The 20,040-nt window shown below is 40.1% G+C and overlaps 1 protein-coding gene and 1 long non-coding RNA gene across 2 annotated transcripts in view; one reads left to right on the plus strand and one right to left on the minus strand.

The window, feature by feature from the left end:
* The window catches only part of LOC117221779 (uncharacterized), a 176,645-nt gene extending 175,392 nt beyond the window's left edge, over positions 1–1,253 (plus strand). The window contains exon 3 of the long non-coding RNA XR_013033913.1: positions 1,155–1,253. This is a non-coding gene — a long non-coding RNA (uncharacterized LOC117221779). The remainder of the gene's footprint in view (positions 1–1,154) is intronic.
* LOC117221774 (uncharacterized) overlaps positions 1–20,040 on the minus strand; it is a 196,436-nt gene that overhangs the window by 151,828 nt on the left and 24,568 nt on the right. The gene's annotated exons all lie outside the window — the stretch shown is intronic.

The raw sequence follows: 20,040 nt of genomic DNA on the forward strand, positions 1-20,040 counted from the left end.
TTTAATATATCTTATTCGATAAATGTAAAGTTATATTTATGCTTGAAAATATACTAAAGGCACGGTAGTCGGAGACAAGACATATTTAGTTAGTAGAGGTCACTTGCAGTCGAAATGATATCTTGTCAAAAACTGCTATTTTCCATAAACCATTATCCATTTAAAAAAACCAAGTTGACCTCCGTAACTCGTAAGGGTCACGAATAACAAAAATATAATTTACGTTCAGCAGTGTAGCTGAACCGAAACCGTGTAAACTTCTACTTTTAAACATTATATTATATTATATATTATAATATATATCATATATATATTATTATATATTATTATATAATATTATAACATTATATTATATATTATATATTACATTATATTATACGCACAACCCAAAAATTTAATATATCTTATTCGATAAATGTAAAGTTATTTATGCTTGAAAATATACTAAAGGCACGGTAGTCGGCTAGCCCACAGTAACCGGCTTCACTACCCTATTCCCGACTAAAATCAGACGTGCACTGTGTTGAATCATCGGTAGCCTGCGGACGACAGAAGACGACAGAGGAACATTGCAGGAAGGAGCCACTAACGACCGAGTTCCGCTGTTTTGCTAATTATCCAAGCTCATCCAATCTCGCCGCGCTCGAGGAACCCTTTATCCTCCCGGGCTACCCTCCTCGGCCACCCTTCTGAGCCACCCTCCTGAACTGCCCTGCCATACCGGTAACTCTCGTCATCCCCTCCTCTTATTCTTCGGTTAGCGTCCAGCTCTTTCGCGCATCCTTGTATCGCACACCCTCACGAGAAACGATCGTTAGTCAAGGACCTCTCTCGCGAGGCAGCTACTTCGCTCTTGGGATTATCGATCAGACCGCCGAACCAGGTGTGACTGCAGCCTTCGTCTTCGGCAGAAGAGTTTGGCCGAGAATTTAAAGCGATCGGGCTCCGACGCGAAGCGAGCTTTCTATAGGGTAGTAGGAGCTGCTGACTGCGGGGTGATCAATTGCTGTGCTTTGGTTTGTTTTCGGGCATAATTAACTTTACACTTATCGAATAAGACATATTGAATCTTTTTATTCTGTTATTTTGTGTATTTTTCAATAAAAAATTTAATATATCTTATTCAGTGATCTACATGATTTTATGTGTTTTAGAAAGAACATGGCCTAGATGCATGAAGACCACAAGTCTAGTAATGATGATCAACAACACGAATGTCTGATGAGATTAATAATAAAATAAATTGATGGTAATAGTTGTCGAGGATACAAATTCGTGTAGGATAGTGGAGCTGATTACTGTGGGGCGACCAGTTATAATGTTCAAACTTTGTTAGTGTATTCTATGGCACAAAGTAAGAAAAAAATGTTATGTAAATATAGGTCATATAGAGCTTTATTAAGAAGTTATAACAAAAATTCAGAATAGGAATAGTAATCAACTTGCTGTTACTGCGAGCATTGGCTTGAATAGATCAGCACATGCCGTGTGTTTATGTAAGCTGTGTTTATTAATACATTCCGAAATGTATTAATAACCGTTGTTGACAATACATGATTGACATCGATCGAAGATTTTTTTTTATTTTTTATTTTTTTTTTAGTTGATTACTCTTCCTATTCTGAATTTTTGTTATAACTTCTTAATAAAGCTCTATATGACCTATGTTTACGTAACATTTTTTTCTTACTTTGTGCCATAGAATACACTAACAAAGTTTGAACATTAAAACCTGGGATACCCTGTATAGTTAATTATGCCCGAAAACGAACCAAAGGCAGAGCAATCGGTCAGCCCACAGTAACCAGCTCCACTATCCCATCCCTATTTGCGAAACCAACCCGAGCGTGTAACGAGCCGCCTTTGTTCCTTTCCCTCCTTCCTCGGACTCTTTTCTATTCCATCGTCGGCGAAAACGGATTTGCGTTTCGACGTAGAGCACAGAGTACATATTCCGTGAATTCTGCCGGGCCGATCGCGAGTCGCAAATCACAATCGCGAGACGCCGGAGATCAAATAATAAAGTCCGCGGGCCCCCCGATGCAACGCGCTTTGTCGTCGCTAACGAACGTAAAGTATTTGTGCGCCGGCGGACTGTGTCGTGGCTAGACACAATAACACGGGACTCGGATACACGTACAGGGAGGCGAGGGTTGTACGTATGTGCCGCACTTCCGACCAGGAACCACCCTCGCCGTTTCCGGACGATGCATCATTGGAGTCCGATAAAGTTTGCGAGTCGGCGAAACTCGCGGCGTAACTAGAAACCGAGGCGAGGGCCGGGTTAGGCGAAACAAAAAGGATACGACCGCTATCTGCCCGGTGGAAGGGAACCGAGCCCGAAAATTTCGGCTCGCCGCGCCGGCTATCCTCCTTGCGTTTCCGACGACATCGCGGCAAGATTTATGCAGACATTTTCCGCGGCGTCGCCTTCCCGCGTCGAAGTATTATTTTTTCGGGAACACGTTATCGCGCGCGATAAATATGGCGATGCACGGTTTAATTGAATACGAAATCCGTACCGGTTGAATTTCCACGACGCAGCCATACTCTTTTCTCATCGCAGTGCCTCGAGATGGATGAGGCAGAGGAACGAAACGTAACCGTGACATACAGCGACTCACGAAAGTATCGGGATACTTTTCACAACGGAACAACTTTCTCAAGATTGGATCGATCGACATGAAATTTTGTAAGATGTCAATTTGTTCTCAAAATACATAAAATCCGCAGTTCAGTAATAACTGAGGAAACGGCTTCCCAACCCCGTAATACCCATAAACGAAGGAACAAAGGTCTGAGATTTTATAGAATTGCGTTACTACAGGCACAGAACATTATTTAGCACGTTGCAAAAATTTCAAAAAGTTCAAGGACCGATCCCTCGTGTTCATCCTGCTGGATCCACTAGCCGTGCACTACTTGTGCCATGAGATTCTGCTCGCTCCTCCTGTTTTTGCAACCGCGTCTGTTTGCCCGAAGTCGAATATGCCACCAGAATTCCCACGGACCTCCCACTGGAAGCTTCTCGAGCCAATTCGGAAGACCATCACAGGTCGTGGCAACGAAAAAAAAAGAAAGCAATTCGTATTATTTCCCGCGAGCACGCGAAATTTCCAGCGGATCGATCGGCCCGCGTCGCGACGCGTCGTGTTTTCCGCGAAAGAGTGAATTTCACCGTCGAACGTTGATCTAGAAAAAAAATGCGAGCCAGTCGAATCTGTGATACTTTGCTGTTGCTGCTGCCCGACTCCCGATGCATCGAGGCGCTCGATGCTAAGCCGAAATCTGAATCTGGCCTCTTTTGACGCGCGATTCATCGGAACAACCGAATGAATGTTGCCTGTTCGATCTCGTCTCTTGCCTCCCACGTTGGGCTTCGCGATGCTAAAACACATCGTACCGGCGCCGCTTGACCTCCATTCATCGTAATATCCCCAGCATAGTTTCGATGTTTCCTGATAAGGGCCCGGCGTACAGCGGGAAACTGGAAACGCGTAAAATCAACGCGCACAACAGTTGCTCGACAAACAGAGATTTCATTTATTCCAAAGTTACTTCTTCTCGCGAACACTTCGCCAGCGTGGGAATTCGAGCTGCGTTCAACTTTGAATCGACAAGCTGGATCGCACGATGGTAGGATAAAGTTACCTAATATGAGGACCTCTCCTAATATTATATAAGACTTATTTATTTATTATATAATATATTATATAATTATATATATTTATTTATTTATAACATTATATGACTTATTTATTATATAATATATTATATAATTATATGTATTTATTTATTTATAATATTATATAAGACTTATTTTCGTTATAAAGTTGATGTAGAAAATATTCGTACACCTCTTAAAGTGGTACAGTAAATTCTCCCTAGAAGGCCCGGAGCTCGGAATTGAAAACGGTAATCGCCAGACACTCGGACACGATTCTTCGAACCTCGCGGCTCGCTTTTATAGAAACTCGGGGCAAGCAGCAACGGCCAGCATATTGGTGTACATTGATATGAAAACATAGTAATACTAGAATGAAAACGATGATTTATCTTTTTTATTTCTAATTTTTTGCCACGATTCGAAGACAATTCGGAAACCACATACATGCCACTACAGTAATTCCTCCCTAATTCGCGCTCTAATTGCGTAAAAGAATGGGCAATTTGGGAAGAGGGAGATACGATTATTCGAGCCTTGCGTTTCGTTTTTATAGTTGTTGACAATCGGTAATTGTAAAAACAAGTCGCAAGGCTCGGATAATCGTATCTTCTCTTCTCAAATTGTCCATTTTTGTGCGCAATCTGAGCTCGAATTAGGAAGAAATTACTGTATTCGAAAGCAACTCGGAGGCTACATGCCACTATTCGAAGACAATTCGGAGGCCACGTGTCACGATTCGACGGAAAACCCGACGGACGTTGCGGTTGGTCACGTACCTTGTAGCTCCGCGATTCTTCTTACCTGACTCACACCCGAACAGACCATTTTGTGTTGTCTTCCGTCGAATCTTAGCATCGACGTGGCAATAAATCACGTGGCGTAGGACTAGCACAGGGAAATTCACAGCAATCCGAAATTTAGCAGTTTAGGGAGAATTTATTGTATAGCGTTTTTATATATATAATTGGATCAAGCGATCTCAATTTTTTAGGATGCTAGAGAGATTAGCCAAACAGTGGCTAAAAAAGTGTCTTCAAAAATTGCAATTGGTTGGCGTGATAAAAGAACTAAAAATATATATTTTTCTCAATTTTCTTGTCCGAGCCTATGACGAAAATTTAAGAAATACATTTTTGTCATAATCAATTGCAAAACTGATTTAAAATTAAGATCGTCGTATTAAATTATAATGTTCTAGTTATAGTCAAAAATATCGGAAAATTATTGATTTTTCTAAAGAAATAAGTAGGCAAGAATTGTGTACGTCTGTGATGACTGATTTTCCATCTTGAATCTATCTTGATAAAATATTCAAATTTCATAACCTCGAAAACACGAGCGCCGATTTTCATAAAAATCGTGCGAAGTTATAAATTGTGGTCAATTTTGGGGGGGGGGGGAAGTTGCCACCGTGTGTGACAATTCATGAACGAATCCTCCTCTGTCAACATTAAATTCCTCAAAGATACCAGAGGATATTTGGCGAACAGATTAGCGGTGCGTAGAGGACAGCCCCGATACGCAAATTGGAAGTTATCGTTTGTATCTAATATTGACGTAAATTATTAGAAACCCGGTTGAATTGCAACTGATTCGGAATTTCGTGTTGGACTGGATACCGATACAGCCGCAGATATCGCCAACAAATTGGCGGTATAGATTATCCTGGTAAATACGAGCTCTGGCTAACGAGGAATTCCATCGATGTACCACTAATCTCCTGGATGGCAAAGCACAGAAATTGCTGGGTATCTAAGATACCAAATATCGATATCTGGCGCCGATAGAATAGCTCGACGACTTTCCGAATTGCTTTCGATCTGAAATTCTCTCGCGAATCTGTCGTCGTACGAAATCGTCCCAGCGACGGATCAGCTTTACTATAATAACGTCCATTTCATCTACCACATTTCATCACTTGTTAGAATGCGTTCCGTGTACGAGGTGCACGCACGCACTCTGTCTAAACATTTTATAGAAGTGATTTAAAGCACGAGCTCGCCGCGAATTGCTTTCGACAGGTTTGACATGTGCGCTCGACAACCGATAGCCGACGATCAATTACCAACGATAAGTGGTTAATAAGTTCGCGAGGTTCTCGAAAATTCTCGAGGTCTGAAACGTGTTAACGCGTAAACGCGCGCGATTGCATACGCGTCAATTGAACGTAATGCCTAAATAAATAATAGAGGATCATCTTCATTGTCGTGTCCCTTCATGGACATCGTAACAAAATCGGCAAACGAAATTCTTTAGTAATGATTAAACTGCGGATCTTTATATGAAACTCGATTTTAATATTTACTTTGATCGGAAATGAAATAAGAAAAATTAACTTATAGACTCAAAGATTTCTGAAAAATAAAAATAAAGAGGAAGTAGCAATAATTATCATTGATGTACACGATTTCATGTATTTTGGGAAGTTTAACAGGTCCTAAACGCATAAAGATCCGTAATATAGTAATGATTCTGTAATAATATAGTAAATTATTAATAAGTAAATTAATATTAATAAGTAATATTTAAGTATGAGTAATTATTAATAAGTACATTATTCTGTTGAGAATAATAATAATAAAATAAATTAATGGTAATAGTTGTTCACGATACAAAATATTTTTGTATGCCACTATCACATCTGAAGTGAAAATAACTTAAACTTACATTTAGATTTGTTGAAACAAACGTTTACGATTTTAATAAAACAAAAATAATTTCATCATGAACGCATGTTTGATTTGTTGAATCATTACAATGTGTATTTTATTATCCCTATTATTTATTATTATTTTATTATTATATTAATTTTAATATTATTAATTTATTATTATTTTAATTACATTATATTAATTATATATCCCTATTATTATATTATTATTTTATTATCCAACGTGTATTTTACGACGCCTCTTCCGTAATAGGAAATAGGAAAAGGTTTAGAGATGAACAATAAGTGGTTAGTAATTCGACTGCGGATCTTCGTGGAAAATAAAAATGTTCTGCGCCTGTTACACGAAGCAACAGTCACTTAGGTATTCCCATTATTCTATGATCAGCTTAATAAATTGAAAATGATCTATTAGAATCCTTCAATTGTTTTACTTTTACCACCACATTAAATCGCGCCTACTCGGTTTCGCCAAGAATACAACAAAATTCCGCAGATTCTCGAGAACTCTCGAGGCCTGGAAAGTGTGAACGTGTTACTTACGAATTGAAGACGCGTAAACATGATACTCGAGACTCACCTGTAACAGAAAGATCACGTTCGGCGGTTTAAAAACACACGATATAAAAGTCGTCGTTTACATCGCAGGCAAATAAAACCGTTCGGTAAAAGGAAGCAAAGGTAACGAGTTTATCGCGCGCAGCCGGACACAGCCTGTAATATTTTACAATCGGCGAGCTCAGCCCCTTGATCGAGCGAGCGTATTTGGATTTACAGCACGGAAAAAGGTAATCTGGTTGCACGCGTATTGCGTACACATTATTCCAGCGCCGCGCCTGGGCGAATTGAAAAGCACCCTATAGCGATCAGCAATAATTGCATTTCTAGGAGTCTCATCCGTATGCACACAGCGGCGGAAAGTGAAGTTCATAACGGGTTGGAAGATCGCGTGCACAGCACTCTCTGATTGGGCGGACGCCGCGGCGCGGCGCGCTGTGCCGAGCATCGCCGAGCAGCGACGCGCCGCGCCGAGCATCGCCGAGCCCTGCCGAGCGTTTAGTAGTTCGTAATCGCAATTTCCCAGTCTTTCTGTTGCGGCTAGACGTATGGACCACATGCGTGGGATGCGCCTCTCGTTAATGAATCCTCGCCGGCTGCCGGGATGAAAGGATTTCAGCGTGGAAGTAAAGGAACGAGTACAATGCGGGCTCCCGCGACGAGATAAACGTTTACAGGGCGCCGCGTTCGAAATTATTTTGGACAATTACGGGGAGAAGCTAAGAAAACGGACTCGGCTCGCGCGCGGTTTTCTCCTACCGAGCATAAATGGAATTACTGTCCGTTAAATATAGCGTAAATGATCAATCGTGAAAAACCACGTTCGAAGCGGTTCTACCATCAAGAACCGGTTCGCTCTGGAACGGCTGTGCGAGTATGATTACGATTACGTTTACGATTACGTTTACGATTACGTTTACGATTACGATTACGATTACGGCTACGGGCAATCAGGATAGAACACACGAGGGGAAACAAGCGACGGAACAGAGAAGCGGTAGTAGAAGTGATTTCCATTTTACGGATAAAGGATCTCTGTCGATAACGGTGCACCAGCTATCGACGCTTGGATTACGCGTTACACCTGATTGGTCCGCGTATAGACGGGCTATAGGAGTAGACCAATCACTCAATGCATTTTTTTTATCGCACGCTATTGCGGCTCTAGAGGCCCATTATTCTTTTCGAAGCCTGTCTACGAAAATTGACGGGAGAGGCAGGGAGAATGTAACTACTAGGAATGGAATCAAGTTCAATACACGAGCTGTCTATTTAATCCTGCGCCATTGAAATATCTTCGTTATTTTTGCTGATATCAAAAAATGTGTCGGGGACAACTTCGTTTATTTTAACCCTTTGCGGACGAGAGGCGACTCTCGGTCGCCACGGCGTTTCGCGCGGCAGGACGAATGGCGAGTGAGAGACGGCAGTCGGTGTTTATGTTAGACTTTATTATCTCTAACATTATTCAACGTACCGTTTTATGAGAAAGTCCCTGAAGTGGTGGCGCAAATTATTTTTCCGTGGACTGGAAATTTGTTTAATCAATTCGTACATTCTCTATAAACATGTAAAAAGGCAGAGGAACGAACAGCCAGTTACACATTTGAACTTTCGCAAAATTTTGATCAACAAATTGCGAGGAGATTTTCGTCAAACACGAGATAGATCTTCAAGTTCGATGGCCAACTCTGACGAAATTCGTCTAAACGGAAAACTGCATGTAATTGTTACTGGCACAAAGAAAGATTGCAAAGTTTGTTCCAGTCGAAACAAACCAGAGGGAAGACAATGAGACGACCTATTTCTATGACACATGTCCAGTTAAACCAAGAATGCATCTTGGTCAATGTTTTATAAACTATCACACCAAACGAAACTACAAATCATAATTTTTGTAAAATTATATTCATAAAAGTGTGAATATAGATAAACTAACGAAATATAACGTTTGTACCATATAAGACACTCGACATATTTGCAAAAATCACCTCGTCCTGCTACCTGACTCTGCCGAAAAAGTCGTCGTCTGCTAAGGGTTAAAGCTATAAATATAGCGATTCGTGTTATTTTTTTCTCCCAAGATCGCACTTTTTCGAGCACCGACGGTCGTCGCTATTTCTTGCACATTAACCCCTCATTTTTTATAACGCGACAGATGTACAGATCAAGACGAATTGGAGTTCAATACAAGATAGTATCGATCCTCGAAACGAATGCACGCAAGTTTCGAAAAGAGATTGGCACGTGCTGTCCGGTGCTCAGAGGAATTCAGTCGAGAAAAGTGTATTCTATGTTAATGCCCTCGTAGAAGTAGGGTAGACGCGTTTCCCTTATTGGCAGGAATGATCCCTTTCTATTCGCCCCAAATTAGCTGCCATACCGAATTTCCACGAAACGAGTTCGACCGGATAAAAACAAACAACGTCACCTGAATGACGTCACGTCTCGCTACCCTGTGGTCGCCCTTTTCGATTAGGAGCACATCAGATACGTGAACCTGTGCTTTCTCTCTCTCTCTCTCTCTCTCTCTCTCTCTCTCTCTCTCTCTCTCTCTCTCTCTCTCTGTGTGTGTGTGTGTGTGTGTGTGTGTGTGTGTGTGTGTGTGTGTGTATTATTTACGCGAGCGAGACGCACAACGGGAGTCAAGGGGCGTAGAACAATCGAATCGAAGTGAAACAGACGCAAAAATTGCAAGATGCAATGAGCGTTGTTTTATCCCTAAATTCTTCTGATGAACACATGATTATTTGTAATTACCAATTAGCATTTTGGTTAACTTTTCTTTACGTTATGTAGCATATTTTATACACATATTTTTTATATTTATGCTGCATCATACGATTTTTTTAAACAGATATCGTACACGTCTTAGGTATGTGTTCAACACTTATGAATTATTATTATTACTCTCATGTTCGCAGGCTTGCAATGTATTATTCGAGTATAGGAATTTTTTTTACGGATATCTAGCGGCTACGTTAACGTACAACGTTAACCCTTAGAGCTCTATGGACGCATATATGCGTTTGGCGAAAGTCATCCGTGTAGCCTAAGGCCGCATTTACGTGTTTTCTCTAAGTCATCGGCCTGGACTAAGGGCGCATATATGCGTTTGTCGATGTTTTCAATCAATATGCAGTTATTTTCGTGTAAAATTAATACAGGGGCACTCGTTAGTAATTTGCCTTCCTTAGGTAGCGGTTGGGCAATATTAGGGTCATAAAAATCCCGGGAAATTTCCGAAACGGAAATCCCATTTTATGTCCCACTCTCTAATCAATTAGATTTCAAAATAATTACCTGCACTGTCACCTTTTCGCGACTCGAAGCATTCAAAACGACTCAGTCAGCAGTATCGCCTTGCGAATGTAAGAACCTCACGGTCTCGCTCGCGTCAACAACGATAGTGCGGAATATAACTTGTTCGATTTTTTTTTTTTATTCGTGACACCCTACAAAATGTCAAATCTTGAGGAATATTTCACAAGGGACGACAGTGAAATAGAATATAGTGAATCACTATCATCAGCCATTGAATCAGAAGATTAATTATTTAACCTTCTGCAAAAGAATCACTATAATTTATTACTGTTTGCGCCTTGAATAGTCACTTCAGTGTGGCAAAAAAGTATTCCGCCCCCAGCGATGGTCAGCGATAGCCGCGCTCCGTCCCTATGAACTGTTTCGACCAGGAATATTCAGAGCTCAAAAGGTTAAGAACCCGAAGGTAATACATACATCGGGAAACAAGAAAATGAAACACTACGCATAAACTAAATAATGCAAGGGGCAGGGGGAATCGGTCGCCCGTTTCACCTATCCTCTTCCAAATTTGTTTGATCCCAGACTTTTGTTTATTATTGGCTAAGTTACGCGCTGAATAAGAGTCGTGATTAGGTGAAGCAAGCGACCATCCCATCTCTAGTAACTAGGGAAAGCAAGGAAGAGGGTCGTTGAGGTTCCATTATTGTTCGACTGGCAGTAGCAAAAAATAATTGTAAAAAAAACTGTTCTGGTTTTAATTGGGAGCGTTAGAAAGCGCAATTATTTCATTGCAACAGAATGTAGTAATATTCGTTTTTCTCTACAATTACGTGTACCAGTTTTCATATTCAGAAAATGCATATTGTTCTGTTCATAAATTGGCTACATTAAAAAAGATTTGAATATTTACGGAAAGAACAGTGAAACAAGGTAATGTTAATTACTTCTTTTAAAATTTGCATAAAGGACACTGTATGGTCGAAGTATTTGGAATATATATTTTAAGCTTGCGTATTTAAAAAGAAACGAACAATTTAAAAAGCAGAGAAACAACGAATAATATTTATATTAAATACCGAAAGTAATGTCTAAATAAATAAAGGGAAAGCATTTTAATTATAGCGTCGTTACATTTTACTAACAATCTAAAATTCAAGATTTTTTTACGTGTATAAGTAGAATGCGGATCGTTATGCAAAATAAAAATTCTCTAAATTAATTGGAAGAAACACAGCGCATTGTTATAAAATTATAATAAGCGATTTAAGCTTAACATTTTTATTACAGGCTCAGACGAAAAAGCTAGAAAATGAGACCTTTTTATTGTTGTTGTCAGTCAAAGCATTTGCAACTTCTGCGAAAAGTTTTTTAGCCATTGTCTAGTGAACCAGTCCATCTAACGTGTCGAACAAATTTCGGATTGGCTTCGCCTAATTATAAAAAAGTTGTTCCGTTTTAAAAGGCGTTCGAACACTTTCGCGGCACATTGTATGCCAGTGAAAATTTCACGCGGCAGTCTAACAATAAGATGGTAGAAAATTGTGCGCGGTAACTTTTAAACGAGACAATCGACTGAATCCATCTTTAGCAACGCCGGTATTTCAAATCGTGTGACACGGAAGCCCGTGTGGTGATTGGTCTGTGGTCCGCGAGTCCGACCTGTAATAATAGATAATCGATAATTAGCAGGCGGCATACCGGGACGAACCGCCTCGGGCACGAATTCTTCCGCAATCGAGATCACGCCGCATCTATGGATCCACGAATCGCGCAACCCGATTCGAATTCGCATCGAATGGAACGCGCTACGAGATACTCGGTAAACGAATTCTGTCTAAATGAAAATGCTTTTAAGCAAGAAATAATTACAGACCTGATGGCCTAAACTAGAAATGGGTTCGAGTTCAATACGAAACCGAGTAAATTTCAATAACTATGGTTCAAATACAGTAAATGTTTCTTAATTGACGCTCAAATTGTTCATTTTTGTGCACAATCTGAACGTCAATTAGGAAGAATTTACGATACTACTTAGAACCAATAATGTTTCAATGATCGTACTTAAAATGAACCCTGGAATGAGTACTTCCAGGTTTCGAAAAAGTGCTTAGAAGTATTTTAATGTTATAGAGATTCGAATCTTTTATAAGTAGTACTAAAATCTTGAAAATCAAATTTCTATAATAGTTCTAGATAATATATTCAATACGCAGTGCTTATTATTAAGTTTTATTCATCGAATTTACAACTACTAATGTAAATAATATTTTATTTATAATAATATATATATATATAATATTATAATATTATAATAATTTATAATAATAATTTGGTTGTGACCTATTCCTTTTTTTATCGATACTATTTCCTGCTTCCGAGAACATTCTTCCTGAACGTACAAAAGCTGCCATTATACACGTATATGCACGTGAAATTATTAATGAAATGGGGTACTTAAATGAACTATTACGCCAAAATATTGAATGGTCTTGCATGCGGTTTAAATATCGCGGTTTGAAATGATTTTCCATTTCTAGCATATGTTATTGGAATTATCATTAACATTGTAATTGATGGCTGTGTCAATCAATGTATTCTTTGCCCAAAAAATAGATTTAGAAAAGACTGATGTTCGGATATTCCGACATTTTTCCCTACCGTAAAAAATAAGCAAGATATTCAAGATAGTCAAGTTGGATGAGACATTCTGTATATCGATATACAATAATTTCGGAAAATGTGCACGATTTCAAGAAGCATTGAAAATTTAGAAGTGTTTTACAATCTTGTGGCGGTGCGTGGCTAACAGCTGAACTATCGCGTGACGATAGAAAAGTTGAAATATAAATACAATTTAGTTCCTATCGACAGTTTGAAACGCTGTGTATATTGAATTAGTTACGCCGGCGGAACGGACAAATAGCGTCTCGGTGTAAAAGCTTTGCCATGAAACTTCCGTAGTTACTATACTGCGGAGTATAGGCAAGCAGTAGTTCGATCTGCTATCTCCCAAACCTCCCGAAACAATTTGCCGGCAATGTCGAGATAGAAACGAGATTACAACGAACCCGAAGGCCCGATCGGCTTGGAGCCTCGACCATCTAACTTCCGGCGTGTTTATCGAGTTCCTTAGCCCGCGTGTCCGCGACGCCTACACAGCCTGTTTAATTCGCGTTGTTCCGAAGGCTGTTAACTTCTTTCAAACCCTTCTTCTTACCCTTCGTAATTTGCTTCTGGCTCTTGTCGCGGTTTAAAGTGAGAACAAATTCGAATAACGAAGTGCGCAAAAGACGTCGCACAGTGGTTCAGCGTTCTATAAAAATATAATCGAATATGTTTTAAAGAATGCGAAATTCAAAATGGTTAATCGGACAACAATGACATAAAAGCATTGGTCTTTAAATGATTCTTTGTGAAATTCAATCATTTTCCGTTATTCAGCTATAATAATATAATTAGAATGCAATTGTTCGGATTATCGCGAGCGACCAAACAATGGAATTTCTTTTACTTTACCTCTGTATTGCACGAGTTTTTATAACAAGTTAAACAAAAAATACATTCGGCTGTCGCTTAAATAATAACGTGTAAAGAAAACAAACAAAACAATGTCATTCAACGATATTTATGATTGTTCCCATATGGAAACTTCATACGCGTGCAAGTCTAAACAAATATTACAAATTTTTATTTCGTATGGAAATCACGAAAACAGTTTTACTGAACAATTACTGGCATCCATCGGTGCTGGTCACAAATACCGTAAATTCTCCTCAATTTTCCATCAGCTTGTAAACAAAAATGAACAATTTGGGAAGTGGAGATACGATTATATTATATTGTAGTTATATAAGTAACTGTAATATAGACTATATAGATACATTACATAATATATTATGTAATATTATATAATATATAATATAGATACATTACATAAGATATTATGTATATAATATTATATAATATATAATATAGATATATCACATAATCTTGGGATTATGGCTTGGATTATTTCTCAAATGAATATGATATTAATTCTTTTTCTTAAAAAGCTTTATTTTACTTTTATTTGAGAGAAGGTATATGTACGAAATGACTGAGCGACCAAATTCAACTGAGAGAGCGGCAACTGAAAATCGCCTGCTTATATACATTTTTGGGTAATCTGATATTTTCGAATCTCAGTCCAAAGTAAACTATAGATTAATTTTTTGTCCGAGGCTAAAGTTTCTTTTTCAACACATAATATATTATGTAATATTATATAATACATAATATATAATACATAATATACAATAACATAATATATTATAATTGCCGATTGTCAACAATTATAAAAACAAAATCGAAAGCTCGAATAATCGCGTCTCCTCTTCCCAAATTCTCCATCTTTGTTCGCAAGCCGACGGAAAATTAGGGAGAATTTATCGTACAATGTTACCGTATGGAACCAGCATACTTAGAACGTTCAATATCGCGCAGCTCTTTAAATTATGAAACGATTGAAATTAAGTTCCTAATCGGAAACTATGCGCGATAGAGGCTAAAGCAACACGGCCGGAATCTATCGACGGGAAATATCGCGAAAGAACAAAGCGACACGTCGCGGAAGGAAATCGACCGAGCCCCGAATGGAATAAGAGAATTCGGTGTCTATAGGGTGATATTAAATCCTCGATGAAAAGGAACTCGCAGACCAGGCCGCAGGTTCCTTAGATCCGACCTGTTATGAGAGACGGGGGCCCGTCGTCCTAAGCCTTCCTGATTGCCCGCCGCTGAAAGGGATCACCGTCGGTTTTTTGTTTAATTTTCTGCTCCATGTGCCGATGCTGTTCGAGAAGAGGCGCGCGCCCACATAATCAGACACCGCCGGCGGTCCCCCTTCGTCCCTCGCGCGCGATCGTCGAACAATCGATCGGTGGATGCGAAACGCGAACACAATTTCCTCGCATCCTGTTACGATCGATCGCGGGACCACACGCGGTAAGAACGCGATAGAACGGATGCTCGGGAAATCATTCACGTAATGAGAATCCTTTCGAGATCCCATTCGAGCCGCTGCGCTGCTGGATCAGCTTGAATCTACTTTGCGAAGTTTCGCCGGCTAGCGGAACGGTCCTTGCTCACGTATACAAGATTATAAAAACGACTGGAAGACACCGTCGTTATGCAAGGAACGGGCTGGCCGCGGCGGGTACGCCTTTCAAACTTTCTCCAGGAACAAGGATCAAAAAGGAATAAAGAGGAAACGTCATCGCTAGGAGGTCCAACGTGAAGTGGATGGTAAGAAGGCGGCGTCGGGGCGAACCGAGAGAAGGAGAGAGAAGATGAATGCAGACAGGAAGAGAGGGGAAAGAAAGAGAGTGAGAGAGAGAGAGAGAGAAGTAAACAGGGGCGGGTGAGTGTCGAAAGAAAAAAGGCCGGCCAAGAAAGTTGCCAGGATCCAATCATAGGAGGATATTGTGGGATCATAAATCTGGCTGCCGCCGGTAGCGGACTGTCGGAGTCCTGAAGGACTCTCCTTTACTCCCCGTTCTCATTCGAAACCCCTCGGGCAGCCCACGTTTTACCGCTGACTCGACGAGCAGCGATCTGTGATCTGTGATCTGTGATAGGAATTGTTTCGCAGCCTCCTGTCGCGTCGTTCCATCGCCGCCACACCCCCGCGTCATCTTCGGCCGACCGATTCGCGTCTCGATCATCGTTTTCCGCCTTCCTCGGTCGAACGGGGTCAGTCAACGGCCTTGAATCAATGTCTCGCCGAGTATCGTACTCCAGCCAAGAGCAGTCCCTCTTCTAGGTTTTTGAAAAAATGGAACGCGCGCGCGCGCGTTCGAGCAAACGTCGCAGCATTTTGTCACGTAACGAGTTAAGGGGGACAGTGTCAAAAGTAAACCGTTGTAACAAGCATGATTTTCGGCATTTTTTTAGAACGTGAAACATCGACGATACTTTCCGCCACTTTTCGTACATGTCCCTTGGCATTTCAAGATACAATTTTTGTTACATTTTATCGACGTTCACGTCCATGACCTCCACAAACCTTCCGATCGTACAGTCTAATCCTTTTCCTTCAATCTGAAAAATAAACTAAAAAAGCTACTTTTCTTTCGTGATAAACTGATAATGAAAAGAATGATAACACGTGGCTCCGAAAACGAGAATGCGATTTTTGCGTACAATTTTGTATTTTAATTATGTTTTCGTAGTCGGATATTATCATTCTTTTCGCATTTTTTTATACTTCATGAGTTTTTATACTTCATAGTTCATACGACACGTAATTCTGTTATGAGAAAAATTGTGTTTTAGTTTTTGTTCTACATCGAAGGAACAAAATGCTGAACCGCACGCCATCGACCGAGAGTTCATGAAACACTAGATTTATTATTTCAGCGGACGTCGATAAAATGCAACGATAAAAATAAATTGATGCACAGCAATTTCTCCCAGAAATGCCAAATTTCGAACGACAACACAAAATGGTCTGTTTGGGTGTGAGTCAGGTAAAAAAAAACGCGAAGCTACAAGGTGCATAATAGGAATTAGGAACGTAACCGTCCAATCGTGGCATGTGGCCTCCGAATTGCCTTCGAATCGTGGCAAAAAATTAGAAATAAAAAAATTAAGTCATCGTTTTTATTCTAACATTACTATGTATTGATATTAATGTATTGGGTTGGCAACTAAGTAATTGCCGATTTGTTCAATGAAATAAAAAATTTTTTTTTACTTGGAACGAAGTTTAATCTGTAATGTATTTTCCATTTTGTTCGATGACCTTTCGCCATCTCTCTGACAACTTGAAAATTCCACGCTCGTAGAAAGTCTGATCCTTTTCGGCCAAAAACTGAGTTAAGTGAGATTTTACAGCGTCATCATCGTTAAAAGTTTTACCACGAAGGGAGTTGTCCAGGGATCGAAATAAGTGGTAATCCGATGGCGCGAGATCAGGGCTATATGGTGGGTGTAACATCAATTCCCAACCAATATCCATCAATTTTTGCCGAGTGGACAAAGACGTGTGCGGCCTAGCATTGTCCTGGTGGAAAATGACACCTTTACGATCGACCAATTCTGGTCGCTTTTCCTTGACCGCTGCATTAAATTTGTCCAGTTGCTAACATTCGCGGATAATAAAAAATAACATACCAATAATAATAATAATAATAATAATTTTATAATATAACATTTACGGATACTAGCATTGTCCTGGTGGAAAATGACACCTTTACGATCGACCAATTCTGGTCGCTTTTCCTTCACCGCTGCATTCAATTTGTCCAGTTGCTAACATTCGCGGATAACAAAAAATAACATAATAATAATAATAATTTTATAATATAACATTTATGGATATCATGAAAATGGGAGTGAGAGACATCTATAACTGAAATCGGCAATTATTTAGTTGCCAACCCAATACATCGGCATGCTGGCTGCTGCCTTCTTTCGCCGACTGTCCCGAGTTTTTGTATAAAAACGAGTCGCGAAACCCGAAAAATCGCAACTTAGTATTCTCCGATCTGCCGGTTTCAATTCCGACCTGCGAACAATTCTGGGAGAAATTGCTCTTGAAATTACATCTTGAAACGTCGACGAATATGTACGGAAAGTGACGAAAAGTTTCATCGACGTACATATTACGTTATCAAAAAAGTTGCCGAAAATCATCCTCGTTTAAATGGTTTGCACGGGGCTCCCTTAAGACCGTGTCCGTGTCGAGATTGGGAAGCGTTATCTCGGCGGTGAATCCCGATACAAGCATTCCTGATCTCGTTAAACTATCGCGGCCGTTTGGGACTCGGCCGAGCCACGCCGCGGGTGTACGCGACGTAAGAAGCGCGGAAATACTTATGTATGCGCCAAAGGAACGGATACGAGGCCACCGGAAAATTTAGCCACTTCCGCGAGTTTTCCGTGTGCCGTGACGAGATTTGAATCACGAACAAGTGCGGAATCTACAAGTTTCATAGGGAGACGTCGCGGCGGCGGCGTCGAGCGTCGCGCGGAGCGTCGCGGTATCGGCAATTTCAATCGAACCCTTTATATTCGAAATGTTGCCGCGAATCAAATACCTTTGGAATTTCTTATCAAATTGTCATCGACTCGACTTTCGCCGCCCGCGAACAATGCGTATCGCCGCGCCGCGGTCGAAAAACCGCAGGGAAAGTGACGGGACTCGATTTATCGTGCTTCGAAACGTCAGTGTATTAAGTAATATCCCGACCAGATTTATAGCTGCAGGTGCTAGGCGGCTAGATTCATAAGGGCGCGTCTCCTGGGTAACAAGTCTGCATCTCCGCCGCCGACTCGGTCCAGGAAATAAAGTTTCTGTTCAGGAGATGAACCGAGGAAATCTCGAAAAATTTTACCTTATCGCGAACCACCGCCGCCGCCACCGCGGACGGCGAAACGAGATTCGTCCTCGACCCGTTTTATTTCTAACACGCGCGCACCGCCGATATTTTATCCGGCCGAGAAGAAACGGTTAATCCTCAAGCGACGGCGGACGCACGATAATGAAACCGTAGACGTTATGCGAACGCAGCGCGGACGTTAGTTGCCGCACCGGGAAAAGTGGAAACACACGGCAACGCGTATCCTCCCGCAAACCGCAATTCAAACGTGTCGGATCCAGAAGGCCGGCACGTCACTGCTAATTATACAAACGGTTAGTTTACCGAGACGACGGAGATCGGTCGATGCCGCTATTACAATTAGATCCTCAAGGAATTTCGGTTACGCGCCGTCAACAGTTGCGCGCTGGTCGATCTTGCGATTCCGGGGCGCGACACGAATTTACGAACTCACGGTTTCATTCGAAACCGGTAGACTTCAAAATCCGGGCAATTTTGGTCCAGCGACGAGAACGTTTCGAGTTCCGCAGCTATTGCTGAAACTTGCTATAGGTAGAAGATCTCGGTAATTTTCGAGGGATCGTTTAGCGCCTTGCCGTACTTTGACGAGTCCGACTCGTCATGAAAATTTCTGATAATAACTTATTGAGTATATATGTTATTCTGTCCACTAAAATTTGAATAAAATTCTAATTTCTTGTCATCAATATTTAAGCATTCAAGTAAATTTGGGCACACAATAAGCATCAATTTTCTTTCGCTTCTAAGAATTTATGATAATCGAAAAATTCCTAATCGCAGTAACTACGAAGAGAATGGTATGTTAAGGGGTTAACCCTTAAATGCATAGAGTCCCAAAAATGAATCAATAACTTTTTGCGCGGATACCCGACAACAGTTTTGATATCGATACATTTTGCTGAATGGCAGTGATTCCTTTGTCCATTGACTTATCAAAAATTAACTAAAATAATGACATTTGACTTCAATATTTGTATCTTTCTGACGTTATACCAATTGGCGCGCATTTTTGATAGCGGGTTCATTTACGTACTTTTGGAAGTGGATTATTTAGAAATATTTTGGTGTATTCGTTAAACAAACAATATTTTCTAAAGGTAAGGCTCTTATTTATTAATTTGCTAGTACTTTTGTCTATATTCCGTAACTATCATGTGTATGGAGGGCTTATTTCGTGTTGATGCAAAAATGGGACAACATGCACTAATGGTAATAATTACGACATGTATTTAGTACTATGCTTCCTTTATTGGTTTGTTGGTTTTGTTTTGGTGTGGTATGCATGTGGTTTATAATTTTGTTATAGATATGTCATACTAACTAAAGAATTTTTATGTCTATTTTGCATAGTGTACCAAAAATGAATCATTAATATTTTTCAATAAAAACCCTATAAGATATGACTTATAATTTTTTTTAATATTTTTCCCGATTTCCACTCATTTGAAAAATTATAACCCTATTTTTTAAATAAAATTCATTAATTCATGCATTTA

Source organism: Megalopta genalis, chromosome 7 (assembly GCF_051020955.1).
Source record: "Megalopta genalis isolate 19385.01 chromosome 7, iyMegGena1_principal, whole genome shotgun sequence".
Classification (NCBI taxonomy): Eukaryota; Metazoa; Arthropoda; class Insecta; order Hymenoptera; family Halictidae; genus Megalopta; species Megalopta genalis.